The 19,178-nt window shown below is 46.3% G+C and overlaps 1 protein-coding gene across 5 annotated transcripts in view; it reads left to right on the plus strand.

Annotated features, from left to right (window-relative positions):
* TIAM1 (TIAM Rac1 associated GEF 1) overlaps nucleotides 1-19,178 on the plus strand; it is a 195,242-nt gene that overhangs the window by 48,690 nt on the left and 127,374 nt on the right. For all 5 annotated transcript variants that reach the window (XM_040582819.1, XM_040582820.1, XM_040582815.1 and 2 more), the window contains exon 3: nucleotides 10,978-11,037. The gene's annotated coding sequence lies outside the window, so the exon portion shown is untranslated. The remainder of the gene's footprint in view (nucleotides 1-10,977; nucleotides 11,038-19,178) is intronic.

Raw genomic sequence — 19,178 nt, forward strand, 5'->3', positions numbered from 1 at the left:
GACGTACAAAACGTAGGTTCTCGGAGGCCAGAAGTTATGTAGATGGTTAGTATAGATGATGGAACACTGCTTAGATTAAAGTGGGGTGCCAGGCGTTGATTTGCTTGTGTGCATGTTGGAGAGAAGAGACAATGAGTTGAAGTATTTACACTGAACTACACAGAGAGGTTTTTTTTCATAATTTGTGTTCTCTAGAGTATTCTATATTCTCTAGCATATTCTTGCCATATGTGTTTAGTTTTGAGAAGTTTATATACATTATCTGCTTTTTGTTCCAAACAATGTAACATTTATTACTAGTTAGATGAGTTGTTTCGAGGGGGGAAAAATCTGTACAAAGCTGCCTGTAACTTTGAGTTCTGCTCTGGCAGCGTATCATACGCAGTATATACCATCTGTGTCAAAGAGGATGATATATAAAAACCAAAAAGCTTATCAACCAAGTCACTGTAGTTGTCTTAGTCATTTGCGGTCATGAAAATCTTTTTGAGGAGTGTTCCTAATGCTTTGCTGTTTGTTGGTAAGATGCCTTTTAACCCTTAACCCTTTCCCACATCATAAATAAGGTATTTATGATGTCTTTTATATAAATAAATAAATAAATAAGCCCTTTCCCACATCAGAAAATAAGGCTCATGTTTTCAAAGTGTTGATGTGCACGTCTCTGCTCTGCAGGCGACGATGTGACAGGCAGCCCCGGTGCTGCTCTGGGGACCCTGGGGACCCATCCCTCTCTGCCCCTCCTGGAAAGCCCCTGTACTTTGCTACTTGACAGCCAGTGCCAGAGGCAGGATTCAGCCCCTGGGAGAATCTGTAGGGCCAGGGCTGGGTTGTCCCCGAGCCACAGGGGGTCCTGCAGAGCTGCACCATCCCTTCCCTTAGCACCACGGGGATGGGTCCTGGGTGAGGAAGGGCAGAGAGAGCAGCAGTGCCCAGGTCACTTGCCTGCAGAAACAGGGGCAAATAAAAGGAGGTGCATGTACACATACGTGAAGCAGTCTGAGAGGTGCTGGATAAATCTGGGATGTGGGGAGATGGAGGAGGGCATCTTCTGCACTGGAGGGTTTCTACGGTGTCTTCCCAGCATCCTTCCCAAAGATGGGGAGAGTGTGCCAAAGATGAAATGACAAGGAAACGTTCTGGGGCATCACAGGAGGAAGCTTCTTCAGAAATTGCTGTGCTTATTGTGTGCTTGCAGCCTTACAACCGATGGGTAGAAAGACACTATTGGACGCAAGTATAACTAAACAGAGGAACCACTGCAGTCCTGTAACATTGTTTTCCATGCTCACTTTTTTTTTTTTCCCTTCTGAATTACTTACACTTGATTGTTGCAATTGATTGCAATTGTGAGTGCTAATTTTAGTGCATAAATTTTATAATGGGAGCCTGCCAAGTGTTTGTGTAATGGAAGGTAACTGCACAGAATTTGGTATAGGGCACGATTGTCTTTCTGCAGCCAAATGTTAGCAACCACTTCATGGGCTGATATACATACATACATATGTGTGTGTGTGTGTATATATATATATGCAGTTATTTCTATATAGCCAGTTTTGTCAAAGAAGACAATTCAGCCAAACCCTCCAGTGAAAACAGGAGCAATTTACAGAACTGTGATGAGTTTTAAGAACCAGCTGAATTAAATGCTGGTGATAAAGTGACCATCACCTTAATTTTAGGACAAATATCAAAACCAACTGAGTTTGCTTTTAAACTTTGTTTGATGGAACAGAGGGTAAATAGTGTTTTTCCAAACTTAAGAAACAAATCCAGTATGTTTAGCTGATGAAGTTAAAGACCAGCATATGAGTATATAGATCTGGGCCCTTAGAAAATGTCACAGCCGTTTGTTTTGCTAGCAGCTTGGTCCATTTTCCATGAAGTTTAGCGTCAGGCCTTGCAGGGAGAGGAGGTTTAGTTGCCACAGGATAAATGTCAAAGATTTATTTCCGAGTGAAATATTAATTTGGGAATAAATTTTCTTTTCAAATCCACATTTTCATATATCCTGGATTCAAGATAGGGTAGATTTGGGGCTATTTTGTACAGCTTTCCTCTTCTTCCAGGTGCATTTGGCCAAAGAGGAAGAAGTTCGAAGGGGTAAAGAGCATGTGAGGAATGCAGGTGGGTTTGTGGCGTTTAAGGCTTTTGGGGACAATTTTTATATGGATTAAAAATTGATACCGAAAAAAAAGCTCATCTAGTAGATTAGTTTTGGTACTTAAATTATTAGGTGAGCTCACTTGTAAGGTAAAGTACCAAAACTAACTGGTATTCACGTCATCTTTCTCCCACAGGTTTTTGGTGTCTCCTCTCACATCTTTTTTTATACTGTCATTCCAGTTGTGTTTTGTCTTACATGCCTGTTTAAAAACAAGTTACATTTTCAAGCTCCCATTATACAAACGTTTGTCTTGGTTATCCTTCCAGAGTTATTCACAGATGTAAGTTTTGGCAAAGTAAGGGCCAAGACTGATGATAGGTGGAGGATCCACCTTCTTGAAACATCAGCTCTCTCTTTTGTGTTGGTTTTGGGCATTTTTAGTTCAGCTTGGAGCCATATGGTTTTTACTTAAGGAGATAGCTTGTCCCTGCAAAAGCATCTTTAAAAAGGATAGAAGAGTTTAAATATGTCCAAGAGAATTAATTAAAATGACTTTAAATTGAAAGGGAATGAGAGCTTTTTTTTTTTTTTAAATAAAGCTCCAGCCCTGTGAAACATTTTGCATCAATTACAAAAGGAACTTCAGTACATTTTTCTAAAATGAGGAGTGAGCCAACTGCATCTGCTAGGTGTGGGAGTGACATTTCAAAATCCCACTGACAGTCACATTATCAAACCAAACATCATTTCTCACTTACTGGTGCTAACTGAAGCACTCCCCACTTTCTACGGGCAGAATTGTCGCTTCGGGAAATGCTGGTGGGAAGGCACCTGAAACTGGACAGAGCCCGCAATTGTCTGTCATAGTAAAATTTGCTTTCTACAGGGAAGTGAACTCCTTGTTGTTGACCACATCTCAGCCTGTGATAAGAGGTGTTCCAGAATTTGTTCGCCAGGTCTGTTTTGTAAAGACAGCTTTGTCTCCCTGGCGCTGAAGAGGCAGCTGTGGTGGTTGGCGCTGCTGGGATCCTGGTGGACCCGGCAGCTGCAGTCGGTCATTCCGCTCCTGCTGCCTGCAGCTGCGTGCTGGGATGGGGCTGGGGGGCTCAGCCTCCAGCCCGTGTGCCCCTCTCAGGTTTGTGCACAGGTCGTGGGTAGCTCCAGCCTCCTCAGGAGGCTGTCAAAATAGCTGTCAAACCTGCCTCATTTCAGCAGCTTATTTACATGTCAGCCCTTCTTACCCTATCAAAGAGGACTGAAGAAAAAACATGGAATGTTTTTTTAAGCAGTGAGGACTCTTAGTTGGTTTATATTTACAAGTTCTTTTAGGTGATACAATAATAATATGTTACACTGTAGTGATGTTCCTCAGTCTTAAGCAGTCATAATTATCTACTTACTTAAATCATGATTTTCATTGATAGATTACTAGGTGCATTGCAGAAGAAGACCTTTGATGCCATATCTGCGTTAATGGGAATGAATTGTGATCTTTTGAGAAGTGAAATGTCATTGTAAAGGTCACGGTGGCACTACAGCAGAACTAGGAAGAAGACCTCTGCTGTAGGCTGTGAAGTGAGCAGTGCTGTTTCCAGTTCTAGTCTTTATTATTTTGTTTGCACAACGATGACAGAATTGTAGAACTGTGTAGGTTAGAAGAGCGCTCTGGTCCTACCTCCCTCTCAAAAAGCATTTAGAAGCATTTTTGTGTATGTGTATAAACAGTGATCTGGTGCGGGAACATCCTGCATATTGCCATCTTGTTTGATGCTGTTGCACATGTTCTGAGAGGACTTATTTGCCACTTTTGTCTGGAAGGGATGTGCTTGGTCCTGTAAAAACTCAGATCTCGCAACCCTGCTGTAAAGAAAGCAATAACACGAACTGGAAGAAGGTGTCTTTGGAGAAACTGGTGCAAAGAGTGAGTTTGAAGGAAGAGAAAGGCTGGGTAGGCACAGAGAAAATAATACTGGTAGTGTAGCAAACAGCGTAATAGAAGGCCAGAGCTGTGGACAGGCGACAAAAGGAGCAGTAATGAAAGAGAAGCAGTAACATCAGAGAGGCTGATTTGAAGGCAGAACTGGAAATGCAAGCAGAGGGGAGGTTTCCCCTCTTTGATCCATTTAATACGTTGATTCATAGAAACTTGACAGAACAACAGTGGTGATCATCTGCACCTGCGGCTCTTTGTCCGGGAATCCTTGGGAACCTCCTTTGAGAGGGAATCTTTCAGAGATATCTGTGAAAGCAAGTTCGTGTTGCTGTGAGCATGGATGAACTTGTTCAGCCAGGAGGCATTTCTGCAAGAGGTGCTCATGCTCTGGAGAGCAGCTTGAAGAACAGAAACCAAAGGTGAAGACCCTGATCCAATCTGGTCTTCTACATGACGGCAATCACAGCACATCACATACTTTCTCCCTGAGGCCTGCAAGGCTTCAGTTCGAGTCATGGCATATCTCTTCAGACGTTCGTCTGCTTTCGCCATGGCCTTGTTAGACAGCAGTCTGTAGGTGCCCTGGGTGAGCCCCTCCAGCACCGTGTTACTCCTGCGCTGGAAACGCCCGCTGGCTTTGGCGTGCCCGGCGTGCCCGCCATGGCGCCGGGGCAGTCGGGGTGGTGCAGGCGTGCGGCCGCTGGAGGAGCGGCGTGGGGAGGGGTGGTGGCTGGTGGGGGCCGTGGGGCAGGCAGCGGGGGGTGAGCGGGGCAGTAGGTGAAGCAGAGGACGTGGAGCTGGCGCCCTGGGGAGGTGCAGAGGCGGGCACGAGGGGAGCGGGCGCAGCGGTGGTGCATGGCCAGCAGCCGGGCGAGAAGGACTTCATCTGCAGTCACTGGTGCCTGGATTCACGTGTAAGGTGTTTTAAATAAAACCACTGGCATATATGCAATGGCTGTTTTTTTTGTTTGTTTCCCTCTCCTGAGACTGCTATATGTTCCTAAATTTACAGTGTTTGAATACCGCAGTGCAGATAACAGGCTCAGGTGACCGGCAGGAGCAGGGGTGGGCAGAGGGCACTGGGACCAGTGCTGCTCAGAGGAGGGGACGACACCTGGGTTTGTACGCTGGTGGGAATGTGCCAGGTGAGAGGGGGAGAGGAAGACGATGACAAAGGGATGTCAGGAGTGGTGGGTCACAGCTGGGGGGCTGCAAAAGGCCTGCCTCAGGGTCTGGCTGCAGGGGCAGAGCAAAACAGCATGGTTAGAGGAGTTCACAGTGCTGCAAGGGCGGAGAGAAGATGCAGCTCAGCAGAATAAGATGGGGTTATTCCTACGCATTTATAGCCTTTTAGTTCCTCTCTCTTTTTTTTCTTTTTTTCATGTAATTTTTGGTAGGGTAGTGTTCTTAGTGATACTCTGGCTTGGTTAATGGGAATGGCTTGTTGTGGGGTGGGATGCTGTGCTTGGAGGTATGGATTGGATGTTCCCCGTGGGTGCTGAAGCCAAACCAGCAATCTGCCTTAGAGGCTAGTTAGGAAAAACATGGAAGAAACTGTTCTGAGCAGTGTTGGTGGTGTTGAGGGAGTATGGCTGGGGCCAGCTGCAGCCTGCTCCCTGTGTCTCTTTGCTTACTGTTCAGGGGAAAAAAAAACCAATTTACCTTCTTGAGCATTTGGGTGATTTTTTAATTATTATTTTTTTTTAATTTTGTGATGCTGCAGAGTTGTGGTTGAAGGGGGTGATATTATCCCACCTCTTCCTTTGCTGGGCCCTGTGTTCCACTGCCTTGCCTGTGATAGTACCAGCACTCCCAGACCATGTGGCTTAAAATAGACTTGGTTTCATTAGATGCATTTTTGGGCAACTTGATTTGACTGATGCATGGGTGCAGCCATGCTCAGGTGTCATGGAAGAGCCAGTGGCCTGGGGTTATGCTGTCCCTTTCATGGTCTTGGTTTGAACAAATAGTGAAAGTGTACTCTGAGCAACATCTCCCATCAGCTGTAGTATTACTGTTAATATTTAGTTGGAGTGATCAGCACAGACAGAACAAAACCACCTTGCCGAACCCATTTGTCTTATTCCTTCCTTTCCTCTCGGTGTATATTCCAGTTAGTGCTCCACGAGTGGAGCTGCTGCAAGATGAGTCAAAAGCATCTCTTAAGTGCCACTGTTATATCAGGACTTGTACATAAAGGGCAAGTTTCTCAAGAGCGCTGCCTGCTCTGTGGGCTGTCCCTGGGCTGCAGCATCAGACCTGCTGAGAGCTGCGTATTTAGAAAGCCGGGCTGATGTTCTCATGGAGATAGAGCTGTCCTGCTGGCAAATGCTGCGTAACGAGGGTTTAGACTTGCTAATATGACTAAACTATGAGTTGTCAAGAATGTGTTGGAGGCATGGTATGAGGAAAAAATGGGATGAGGTAAGAGACTGGTCTTGAGCAAGAGCACGGAAGGGGGTACCAAAGTGAAACAGGGCATATCCTTGGCAGGTGGATGGCAAAACAGCATTAAAACAGGGTTTCAGTATTAGATGTAGGAGATGATGATTCAAGAAACGTATGCTTATATCGTGGAGGATGGGCCTGTAGGAACAGTGTGCTTGGAGTAAATGAACCAGAAATGTTTTAACTCTAAATTTCTTTTTTATGCTAGAGGTGGGTGTGTTGCTGAGACGTGGAGACGGCTTGATGGTGGCTCAGTTTGCTGACAAAAGCAGTGAGTTGGCATGGATAGTGCTGGGCAAGGGAAGGGCCATGGGCAGCTGGCAGTGCCCATGGGGTAAGAACGTATGTGCACTTTGAGGGGGGTGAGTGGCAGAAGAGAGCAGAACGAGATGATTTCCTCCTGCCAGCAGCGTGGTATGCTGGTGTGGTTTTACCTTGCCACCCCAGCCCTAAGTTTTAGGGTGAGTCACTGAAGTATTGAAGGTGGGTTTTTCCATCTGTGCATGTGTCCATGTTGCTTGTTTTTCCCTCATTTTGTCCTTTTGCCATCTCTGCTCTTGGGAGCTCCCTTTCTGACTGCTCTACTCTAGGTGGGCTCTTTGCCCTTTGTCTTGTATGACTCATACTGCCATCACTTCTGAAGTGACCCCGATCCTTAGGAGTGTGACACAGGTTCTCTCTGCCCTACACTCCTTGGGAGGGGATTGAACGGACCCCTTGATGGCACAAGTTGTATTTTCGATAGCATCGCTTAGGGATGGGACACCAGGGAGACAGCATAACTGTCTCTTGCCACTGCACTTCAGGGGGATGGTTCTTAAAAGCTGAGCTAGGAAGCTTGACAGGGTACTGCAAGCTACGTGACGGTTGCTTTTTTTTCCAGATTTGCAGCAAGATAGGAAAAGCATTTGGACATGACCTGTCTATAGCCTGAGATAATTTCTGCACTGGCAAACACGGAAAGAGATAAAGCAATGGAGAGCTAAGAGCTAAATCTCTTCTGTACAAATGCTGTGAGCATATGTAATAGGATTGTTGAATTGGAGTTACATGTTTGCGAGGATAAGTACTGTATGATAATACAGTACCGTTGCAGTCATTCTTACATCAGAAAAAAGGACTAGGGATTTAAAGTAGTTGTTGGGGATGCTTGAGTTTCAGTTCAAGTGTCTAGACTAGCAAAAGAGAAGAAAAGGCCTTTGCAAATAAGACAAAATGGATCCCTAAGAAGGCTGGAACTCTGGTTGAGGGGAGTCCTTGCGGGGAGAAAACAGGGATGCTGTAACCCCAATGTCAGGTGTCACAGATTTTTCTGACACAAAATACAAAAGTAAGGAAACCGTAGATCATCTAGCTGAACTTCAGTTAATTTATATGGAAACATTTTAATATTTAAAAAAAATATTTTAAAAAAATATTTTCATTTGCTTTTCTGTGGACCTTTCAAAGGACATGTTAAAAACTGTGCAAATCCCAGCCTCTAGGTTAAATACATATTATTGAAGCTGCAGTTTTAAGCAAGCTAAACTTAGAAGATGTCAGAACTGAGGTTGTCTGCCTAATCTTAACTTGTCCTCTTTACAAGTGAGCATTTCAATGCAGTGTTTAATTACAGGACACCTCCTGCCTTGCCAGCAGCACGTTTGTTTCCCACCGGGCTGGTGGTGGCTGGCAGAAAGTGAATGCTGCCTCCAGCCTTGGTTTTCCTGCGAGGGGGCTGAGGATGGGGAAGAAGGCAGGCTTTTTGTTGCTGTTGCTCCCTAGTTTGGGAGTCCTGGGGTCTGCTTCTCCTGGCAGCTTGCAGGACTGGACGGGGAACAATCTGATCTGGGCTCGGTCTGGCTCGTGGTCGATGTGTCTGTCACTTGTGCTCTTCAGCCCCTAGCCAGGCAAGGGTGGGAAATGCCTCGCGTCAGAGGGAGCTGCTTTTGGGGCAGACGCCTGTGGTAGGGTGTGAGTGTGCCTGAGGAGCCGGTCTGCAGTGAGCACATGGTGATTGAAGCTCTCTGAAGCTGCTGCCCACCCGAGTGCTGGTCCAAGGCCAGCGCAGCCTCTCCCCGGGGCTCTGTGCATCCCTCTGAAGGCAGTGGGAAACGGGGGAAGCACCCCGACTTGCCCTGGGTATCGATGCAGATTTTAATCGTAGCGGAGTGACAGTTCTGCTCATCGTCAGGATTCACGGCAGAGTGTTTTAAGACTTCCAAGCTGATATACTTCACGCACATGTAGTAACGCAGATGAAATTTCCCAGAAAGGTTGCTGATCTGCTGCCCGTCCTGCCTGAAGTCCATACAGGCACAGTCCCTCTCCTGCCAAGGCCTCCTTGCTCCGTGAGGGGTGTGAGGGGACCCTGCTTCTAGCTTTCTGCCTGTCTGCAAGGAGAACATTTATTTCGTGAAAACCCAAGCTGTACTGAGAGAAAGTGACAACAAAGACAAAGTAAACAAGACTTTTTAGTAAATGGCCAAGTGACTGTCCTGGCCCAGCGACTGGTAGGAGCCTCTCTTAGCTGAGGTGAGGGTGGATCATGGCCTGGGCTGAATGTTTGAAGCTGCTGCCTAAATGGCTGATGAGGGTCCTGCTCCAGCCTCTGCTCCAGCCCCACTGTCTTTTGCCCTGGGTGACACGGTGGCAAGCAGGCTGCGATGGAGAAGCCTGCCGGCTTTATTTCCAGTTCAGCTGAGGGGATTGCTACGGTTTCTTGCTTTTTGTTGTTGCGGTTGCTAATCCTGCAGGCAAGCTGATCGTTCCCGTCTGTTCTTGGCTTTTGGTTTTGTTTACTTTTTGATGAAAATCCCCTTTTTGTGTTGTTCTGGTTTTACCCTCCCCATCCCTGTCAGTACTGATGTGGCCTTATCTTACCTGCAGTATATTGGAGCCTTACTTTACCTGCCGTACAGTGAAGGGAGATGCTTTTATTTCTGTGAGTGGGTTCATGAGAGAGGGGAGGTATAGCTGTGCATCTGAGATATGGATCCAGGCCCCAAATCTACCTCTGGGGTAAACTGGTGTCCTCCCAGGGTGGTTGGTGGTGCTTGTGTGGAGTTTGGTGGATCCCTGTGGAGCAAACCCGGCTGGAAAGATTTCGTTTGAGAGCTGCTGCATGGGGCAGTGCTACGGGATTCAGGCCGTTTCCCCTTGGCAGCTCCCTCCTCTCTTTTTCATCTTTATTGCTCTTTGACCATAGCTGATATATTGTCAACTAGCAAAAGACCATTCATGTTGAATTATGGATGCGTAAAACAGAGGTGGGTTTTTTAATTGGGTGGCTATTCAGAAAGCAGGTGCTTCCTCTTGGGGTTTAAGTTACTATATTCATTGGAGCATTTTAAATTCTTGTATTTTAAATTCCCTGATCCTAAAGAACAAAGTCATTTTCTCAGCTATGGAGGCTGACATCTGTTTACAGGGATTAAGCATGTTCCCGTAGCAGCGGGCACAGATTTTCTTTGTCGAAGGGGATATATTGAAGAGCATATTAAACCCCGATACAAGTCCCTGTCCTGGAATGGAAATTGCTTTGCAGGTTTGGAGGGAGGCATGTTGGAGCTTGCTTATTTATTTGGCAGATTTCTGATGGTGTTACATCATCTACAGCATTTAGAGTTTGTGAGGGTTTTGAAAGGGCTCAGTGCATTGTGGTGGGTCAAATGGCAATGGGAAACTCTCCTCTTTTCTTTTTCTTGTTGTGGAAAAACAACAGTTTTAAATAATGAGGTGTCAGCAAGCTCTCCCTCCCACAAACCTGTGTTTTGAGGTGATGTGAAGATGGCTGATCAGGAAGAAGGGCCATAGAAAATCTCAGTTGGATGGTGCGCATGGAGTTGTCAATCAACTCACGTTTCCAATCTCTGAATAGCCTGCAGTGATGATGTTTACTGGGGATAAGTGACCTTTTACTACTTTAGTTGGACAGACATTCTGGAGATTTATTTTTTTTAAATGCATTCTGTTTTACTGCCTTTAACATATGTCGGTGCTTCCTGTTTATTGTTTTGTGAGATCCAGACTAAATGAAATTTGGCCCTAAGCATAATTTTGCTGACAGCATGCAATTGGGAGCCAAGCTTTTTATAAAACGCGAGATCAATAGAAATGGTACAATTAGCTAAACCCGAGTCCAGTGGAAAGAGTTGCATTTAAACAAGGAAATATTCACTGCAGGACTGGCAGTTCCAGATACTTGCAGCCCTGAGTGCCTGGAGCTGACCGACTGCAAACCAAAGGGAAAATGACTTAATTGGGTTTTGTGGCTCTGTCAAGATATGAACAGCAACAAACAGTGAGAAGCAATTTGGATTTGAATTATTTCCCCCCCTGCATTAATAGGTTGAGGTGATGTTAGTAATAAAAATCTGGCCAGCTCTTAGGCTGCTGTAGTTTGGCAGAGGGCTGTTGCAGGTAATGAAGGTCATGCAGATTAACACCAGCTGTGTGCATCTGGCTTGATGTTTGAAGTTGACCTGTTGATCTTTCTCTTCCATTCCAGAAGCTACGTGGGACAACAAATGTTTCCCTGCCTTCCTACTTACTTCCATAACATCCTCATGTGAGTAACAACCAGGGTGATTTTGGTAGACTTGTACTGTTGTGTCTGTTTGCAGCTCCTGCCTAACATCTTATGCTCCACTTAGTTGTCCCTTCCTTTCTCTGTCCTAGGGCAGCGCTCCATAGCGTGCAGAGGAGAACGAGTGATCTCTTAAAAATAAAAATGTTAGGCCTTCTTTAAAATTTGCAATGTAATACGTAGTGAAATGTTTATGTGAAAAATTATGTCAGCAGCTGCATGTTTTATCAAAGAAAATATATTCAGAAATGTTTATAAAAACATGACAGCACTAAATCTGGATAGTTGGTCACTTATCTTTGCGAAGATACAAAACTGATTAAATAAAAAAATTCCCCTGAGGCACCCTTTAACTTGCAGTATACATATGACCCGGGCTTTTAAAGGCTTCTGTCCTGCCCTTATTCTTCGCCACACTTCCTCCATGTGGTCACTCCAAATTGCTGCCAGCTGGCCTATTTGTCATGTGTGTTTGTTTGTGCTGTTCTAATTTTTGACCCTTCAAAGAGACAGACAAAATCTGTGGCTTATGCAAATCTTTGAATTTACAGCCAACCTAATAGTGGGAAGGAAAGATACAGGGAGTTTAAACCGCAGAAGGGAACAGATTCTGTTCTTTAGTGCCTCGCTACTGACCATAGACCCTGGCCTGCCTATAAATGAGTCAAAGTTTTGCCTGTTGTGTCTGAGGTTTTCCTACCTACGCTTCTACGTATGTTGCCTTCTACGCTTATTTAAGATGTCAGGTTCGGTTCCTTCTGGTGTGTTTTCAGCTTGACAAATATGATCTGTTTTGTTTGTTCCAGGGTAAGTTTTTTTTCCAGTTGGGTGGTTTTGTAGTGTGGTACCTTCCTAGAGACAAAAACAGAACAAAAAATTGATTAAAAAAAAAGTCAGCATTGTAGAGAAAGAAGAATGAAACTAGATGATAAATCATCAGACTGAATGTGCCAGTGTGCGAGTATGTGGCAGAACAGTCAGTTAACAGAAAATGATAGTGAAATTAGGTGATATTTCCAGTTTCCCTGGAGTGAAAGCACATGCAGTTTACAATGGATAATGAAATGTTATGGTTTTTATGCCTAATATGTTAATTCTGCCAGTGCTGTAATCCCAAGGTTCCAATCCACTGCAAGGTTGACATTTATGTTATAAAGAGATGCACAGACATTTATTGAGGATATAGACTGGCAGTGTGTCTTAAAAAAAAAAGAGAGAGAAAAATGTGAAAGGTCTCCTCTTCACTCTCTTCCATACTCTCTCATTCCATTTTATCAAATATTGACTAATGTCAGAGGGGCTGCTGCTCTGAAGGCTGTTGCTCCTTTCATGGCAAACCCAAAAGTTAATACCTTTTTTTTGTGGGAAGGGGAATATCATATGTGACGTTTTCTTGCTTGTGTATGGCTTGGGTTTTGTAAGGGCAAGTCTTCAGCGCTTCCAGCTTGGGCCATCCTGCCCTGTCACACAACCGCATCACCAGGGTGGTTGTGAATCACACCAAGGTACAGATCCAGTATATAAACTGTGTATTGTTCAGGCCGTTAGCCATAACTGGCCCCGTTTCCCTTCTCTGCTTTGCTGCCAAGCGATGGAGGCATGGCTCTGAGCTTGAGCTATCCTTGTAATCAGGGCCATGTGTTCCCGCTCCCCTCTCTGCAGCAGCACCAGTGTTTTCCTCATTGCACAATAAGCAAGTTCAGGGAGTCAAAATGGCCAGAAAATAAAAATGTGGGGTTTTGGCCAGCTGCATTTTATAAGCCAGAGTGCTAGAAGCGGGCTGGTGGCTGGCTGGAGATTGAAACGCATAAGCAGAGCCTGGCAGCCCTAATGTGGAGTAGTTTAAGTGGGGAGAAGAGAGGCAGGGATGGGGGCAGGTGGCTGCCTGGGGCTCCTGTTGGCCAACAGTGCGCATCCCTCCTCTCCTTCGGTGCCTGTTAAAAGATGTGACACCATTCACTCCCAGGTAGCAAAACCTATAAGCATGATAATAATCTTTAAGCAGCTACTGGTGCTCTGGTTAAAATCAAGGGTGTTTTTAACGCGTCTGAAGTCAATCCTGTGGCTAAGTCTTTTGCGGAGGAATGGCGGGCAGTTTCCAAAGCTGCCTGAAAGGCTTTGCTGCATCTTGCTTAATGAGAGCAAAAAGGAGAAGCAGAGGTCGTGGGCAGCCCACAGAGCACAACTTCAACAGGATTTCCCCTTGTGCAGAGACACTTTTTCCTTAGTTCATCAGCATTGTCCCTTGGAAGCTTTGGCATAGATGGGAAAACTTCTCTTGCAGCCTGGTGCTTCCGACCACTGTCTGCAACCTCTCCTTGCCAGTGCACTGGGACAATTTATCCTGGCGCTGGGAAGCCAGCCACTTCCCAGTGGTTTTGGACTCTGCTGATGGAAGCCTGATTGAAGAGAGGGAAACAGTGTAATGAAACATTTTGCAAAGCCTGGACCTCTCCACAGTGTACTTTGGACCAGTCCTTCCTGCTTCTCCTGCTATTGCCTGGAGGTTTCAGGCACTGAATTGCCGTGGAGGGGGCTCCTGCTTGTAAGGGGCTGCTACTTGTTCTGCAGGGCTCACATCCTCTGCTCACAGCACCCTGCTTCTGACACGGGTGTCTGAGTGCTTTAGTGCATCCTGCTTCTGAACCGTGCATCCGTATGCTGCCTACAATGAATAAGTCCTAAAGTGTTGTTACTGCATAAATACGCAATGACTTGGAGGTCTGCCTCTCCTAGTGCTAGGGCACAGACAGCTGTGGCTCTGGGTTCTTTGGTCTCTGCCCTTGTGCATCTTCTGGCTGTGTCATTTTTGAGGTTTGAGGAGAAAGGAGGTGTCTTGGAATCTGTTCAGCACTCTCGTGGCCTCAGAAAACTCTGTCATTAGGGTCCTTCTCTCCAAAGTCCAGTGGCAGATAAACATCCTTGATTAATTGTTCCTTGCCAGCTATGGGGTTATGCTTTTTTTGCTGTGGATTTTAAAGTGTCTTCACTTGTGTCCGGCAAGATGATGACCCAAGAGACAGCTGCTTTAAGGAGCAGCCAGAGTTGGGAGTGGTCCCAACTCCATGCTAAGAGCTGGGTGGAGAGTGAAGAAGAGGAAGCATAGGAAGCATTTCCCTGGAGAGGCTCTGCATCTGTAATGCTGCAGGATCACCTAATGGGAAGATGGAAACCTGAGGGCTTTTGTGCTTTTTATTCCACTTTTGCAGGGATCTCTCCAGGACTTTCATCCATGGCTGATGCAGGAGGCTCGCTTTTCCTGTAGCCAACTGTCACTGAAATGGATGAGACGATTGATGCTCACTCCCTCTGTGCTGGCCTGACTTCAGCTGGCCTGACCTCGGCTGGCCTCCAGAAAGCTCAGCTGGTTTTCACAGAACCCCAAAACGTGGAATGTGGTCATTTAAGTTTGAAGAGTTCCCTTATCTCCTGAGTGCAGCTACAGTGGGGGAAGTGGCCCATATTACAAAAGTAATTTCTTCAAGTTACCGAGTGCAGCATTCTTGACATACTTAAGCATACAGTTTCTGATTACTGCTTTTGTGCAATTAATGCAACTGATAAAACTGAGCTACTTTATTACTCTGCAATGTATTTCTATGTTCTCCTTGCCGTTGCCCTATTTATTGCCACTTTAATACATACCCACCACTATTCATGCCATGCAGCTATCCCGCTGTGTATTAATCACGGGCTTTTTGTGTGTGTTGGGCGGGGGAATAGAATAGGGGAGAAATAACTCTGGTCACATAGACTTATGCAGGGAAGGATCTGCCCTGATACACTGCTATCTCTCAGAGCCTCTTACAGTTGGAACAGTGACAGAAGGCAGCATTGGAGTCTGCCTCCCAAATGTTGTGTTTAATCACAAATCAGGCTTTAAGGTTCAAGTAACAGACAAATACTGAAAAACCTCACAAGAAGTAAAAGGAAGAGGCAGGACTTTAAAAGGAGGTGGGGGGGGGGGAAGTGAAAATGAGGAAAATTAATCAGCAGTTCTAGAACTGTTACAATTTTTACAGTATGAGGCTTTTGCCAGTAAAAGAGACCAGGTCTCTGCCCATGAGCTTGCTTAAGCAGTTAATCTGTACATAAACTCTTAGTCTTAGGGATCACTTGGGGAAATTACACATCTCTGAGCATTCAAAAACACATTTATGCAAGTATAAAGGCAAGGTCAAGTAGCAGTGGCCTTAGATGCTGCAGGCTCAGGTCAGGCCATAATGCAGGTCTTCCAACTGTGCACATGTAATACCGTGAACGTATAGCGCTGTATGTGTTGTTTGTCAATGTGGCCACTGGTTTGCAAATACTCAGGAGTGAGCTTGCAGGAGCTGTTGTTTGAGTATATATAAAACATATATTCTTTGCCTGCTTTGTCCGTAACAAGCTGTGGCCAGCTTCCAAATAGTAGTTTGGAACAAGATTTACAGACTATTTTGTTTTAAATATACTGGTATCAAAAGAAAGCCGAAGACTTCAGACTCCAATTCAGAGAAGACACTTCAAGTTGCTTCATGCTTTCCTCTTCCTTGTTCTGCACCTCCTTTCCTTGCCTGCTAACCGTGAAAAGGAGCCAGCTTTTACAGTGTTTTCTGGTCGTGTGTCTCAGTTTCTTCTTTTCTTTATAAAGGAGTATGAACAGTTTCCTGTAATTTTGATGCTTTTCAAAGGAAGATGCACCGGTGGCATTTCTCAGCACTATCCTATTTCGGCATGTCTCTGCCACACTTTGCTCTTGGCCTCCAAGCTGTGTACAGAAATTCCCCCAAGTTTGTTTAGTTGGTCTAGACAGAGGTGTGCTCTGTAGGCTGCTATGGACTCACAGGAACTTACCATCCTGCTACTGCTGGGTAGTACTATAAACCTCTGTTGGAAGTCAGTGGCTTTCAGGTTTGCTGGTGGAACCACTTTTTTGAGTGCTCCTGCCACTTCAACACTCACTGTTGTCCAGTGTAGCAGAGACCTGTTTGTTTGAGCATGTCCTGTCGTGGTTTAACCCCAGCGGGTAATTAAGCCCCACGCAGCCGCTCGCTCACTCCCCCTCACCCAGAGGGATGGGGAGGAGAGTTGGAAAGGAATGGAAAACTCGAGGGTTGAGGTAAGAACAATTTAATAATTGAAATACAATAAAAATGAAAGAACAATGATAACAACTATGGTAGTAACAGTTACAATGAAAATTGGAAGGGAAAGAATAAAATCTAGAGGGAAAGGAAGAGAGGAACACGTGGTGCACAATGCAGCTGCTCACCGCCTGCCGACCCATGCCCAGGCAGTCCCCGAGCTACGACCTGCCCGCCCCAGCCAACCCCCCAGGCAGATATACCAGGCGTGGCATCCCATGGCATGGAATACCTCTTTGGCTAGTTCGGGGCAGCTGTCCTGGCTGTGCCCCCTCCTGATTTGTGCCCCTCCAGCCTTTTCACTAACAAGGCCTGAGGAACTGAAAAGTCTCACATCAAAGCCAAAGCACAGCATGGCATTAGCTCCTAAAAAGATAATTAACTCCATCCCAACTCCGCGTCCAGCTGAGACCAGGACAGTCCTCAGCTCTGTTGGACTGAAATGGGTTGGAGGTGCTGTGGCTGGCCCTAGAACTAAGTTGGAAGGCATGTTTGGCAGCCAGTGTGGAAGGAGGTGGGATCTAGCCATCGCGGTCGTATTATTAAACCCTTCCATGAACTGTGAGAAGGCTACAAGGCAGTGTAGCTGGGTAGACCCGATGCTGATGAAAGGCTTGTCTCCTGTTGACGTGCAGTTTTGCCCTCTCTGCCAGGCATGACCCTGGGCATTTAATTGGTAATTATTTGGGAGGGTGCCTCTGAGCCGGGGGTCAATGTGTCAGAGTTGTTCAGGTGGGAAGGGATGGCTGGGGGTCTGCGGTCCGATCCTCTGCCCAAAGCAGGGCCAACCCTGGGAGCAGACCAGGCTTTCAGGGCTTTTCTCCAGGCAGGTCTTGAAAACCTCCAAGGAGGGAGCCTGCACAATCTCTCTGGAAAACGTGATCCCACTTCACTTTTCACCTTGAGCATCTTTGTAGTGAAGATCTCTGTATATCCCAACAGAACTCCTAGTGATTCACTTTATGACCACTCTAACACAGTGTACCTGGACTTGGCATGGGAACTGCCAACATGGATGCTTGACAGAGACCGCAGATGGATACAAGCTATGCCTTGAAATTTGAGTTTTGTTCCTTGTGAGGAGCACAGTGCTGGCAAACAAGTAGACAGAAATATAGTTGTATGAGATATTGTGTCGTGGCAGTGAATGAGGAGAGTATAAACAGAAAAAGTAGAAGGAACAGCATATACTTTCTGAAAAAAATGTTATCTTTCAATTAAATAACTCGATGTGAGTTTTTAAAAAGGGAAAAGACTTCTAAAGTAGCTAGAACAAGTTAATGGAAAGGGAGAAAAGGGAAAAGCACTGAGACATGAAAGAGAGCCATATCTCCTTAAGTCTCTGTGTGACTGCTGGGGGATGGCAAGTCCAGCTGTGCCAGCCCTGTCTGCCAGCTGCAGCATTTGTATCCTTCAGGCATCCTGTGAAAGTCAGTGGTGGTAGCCCTCTGGGCAGAACCTGAAATCAAGATCTCTGCTCATGTTGGAAGGTTTTGGGTCAGGCTGTGAGTGAGGGGTGTCAGCTGGGGTCTCCCAGGAGGGAGCTATTAACTGAAAGGCGTGATTGCTGTATCATGCTGTGGTCCAGGGAGGTTGAAACCAGGTCGGTGTTTCTTTTCATTGAGTTGATATCGAGGGGAATTTTTTTACCACTTGGCTGTAAAGAAAAAAAGAGAAGAAATAAATTGGATCTTGTTTTCTAAAATCGAGAACACATGCAGTCAACCAGCATCTTTTATTTTTATGCAGCATGTCTAGAACAGGTCTGCCTGTTTCCTGAACGTGCATCCGGCAGAAATGAATAGCAGCGGTTTACGCTTCTGTACAGTTTCTTTCTGCGAGGGTCTACGAGTATTTCATGGGGAGGACCAGCCAACGGGAAACTGTGCCTTCAGCTTGGATCTGGCCGGTGGTCCAATCTGCATCATGGCCGGTGGTGGGAAGGTGGCATGAGGACTTGTGGCAAGACCTTTCTGAGCCAGTCTCGTTCCCAAAGCCTGCTTTGGGATGTGCAGGCAACTGTGCAACAACATCCTTGATTTCACTGCACACTTTTGTGGAGAGCTCAGAGAAGCAGAGTGTGTCCATCTGCCTCCATGACTCTTTGGTCTCCTGCCCATCCTGTTGGCCAGATTGCTCCCTTCCCTGACTTGCCTCTCCCGCTGCTTGACAGTGAGCTGTTGAGAAAGTGACTCTGCTTTGGATGTGCCAGTCACCCCAGCACCACCAGGGTGGAGGTGGCAGTGACAAGAAGGCTGTGTGTGCGGATGGCATTGAGGCTGCTGTGGTCTTCACCTTCATTAAAAAGCTCGGTGTGGGAGGGAGGGAGCAAGGACACTTGTGGTAGCCTGCTTGCTCTGGTGAAAGGTGAGAGCTGGATGCATAGGGGAGCACTGCCTGGACAGAATTACTGGAAGGGTGCTTTCTGTTGTGCTGGCAGAGTTAGCAGACACTTATAGTTCACGCTTGAAAGCTGCATGCTGTTTGCTAAGTCTGGAAAGGAGCAGTTACTCCGACTTGTTTCCTTTGGATCTGCTGGGGTAGAGGGAATTTTCTCCCCCAGTTCCTGCCTCCAGCATGTGAGGAGCCCACAGGGTCTCACCTGCTCGTGCTTGCAGTCAGCCTTTCTCCACCCAACAGGCAGGCAAGTGCTGGAGGGAGCAGGCAGCGCGCCCTCCGGCTCTGGGGAAGGGACGCAGAGCCATGGGCTACAGGCTCTACAGGCAGGGTGGGAGGGATGGATGGGGGTGTGGGGTCTGTCTGCGGCCGGTGCAATCTCTGCCACCTGGCCTCCCCCAGCTCTGTGGCTGTCAATAGGTTTCTTTGTGAGCTGTGGAAAGATGCCTCTTCTTGGGAAGAGCCTGGGGAGACTGAACCACTGAACAGACTTTGGGCTTTGGTACATCATCTGTCACACTCCTCCTGAGAGCAAGGGAAGAGGCTGAGTCTTGGGATCATGCTGGCGTAAGCTGGAATGTATCCCTAGAGTGAAAGGAG

The sequence above is a fragment of the Falco naumanni genome, chromosome 2 (assembly GCF_017639655.2).
Source record: "Falco naumanni isolate bFalNau1 chromosome 2, bFalNau1.pat, whole genome shotgun sequence".
Taxonomy (NCBI): domain Eukaryota; kingdom Metazoa; phylum Chordata; class Aves; order Falconiformes; family Falconidae; genus Falco; species Falco naumanni.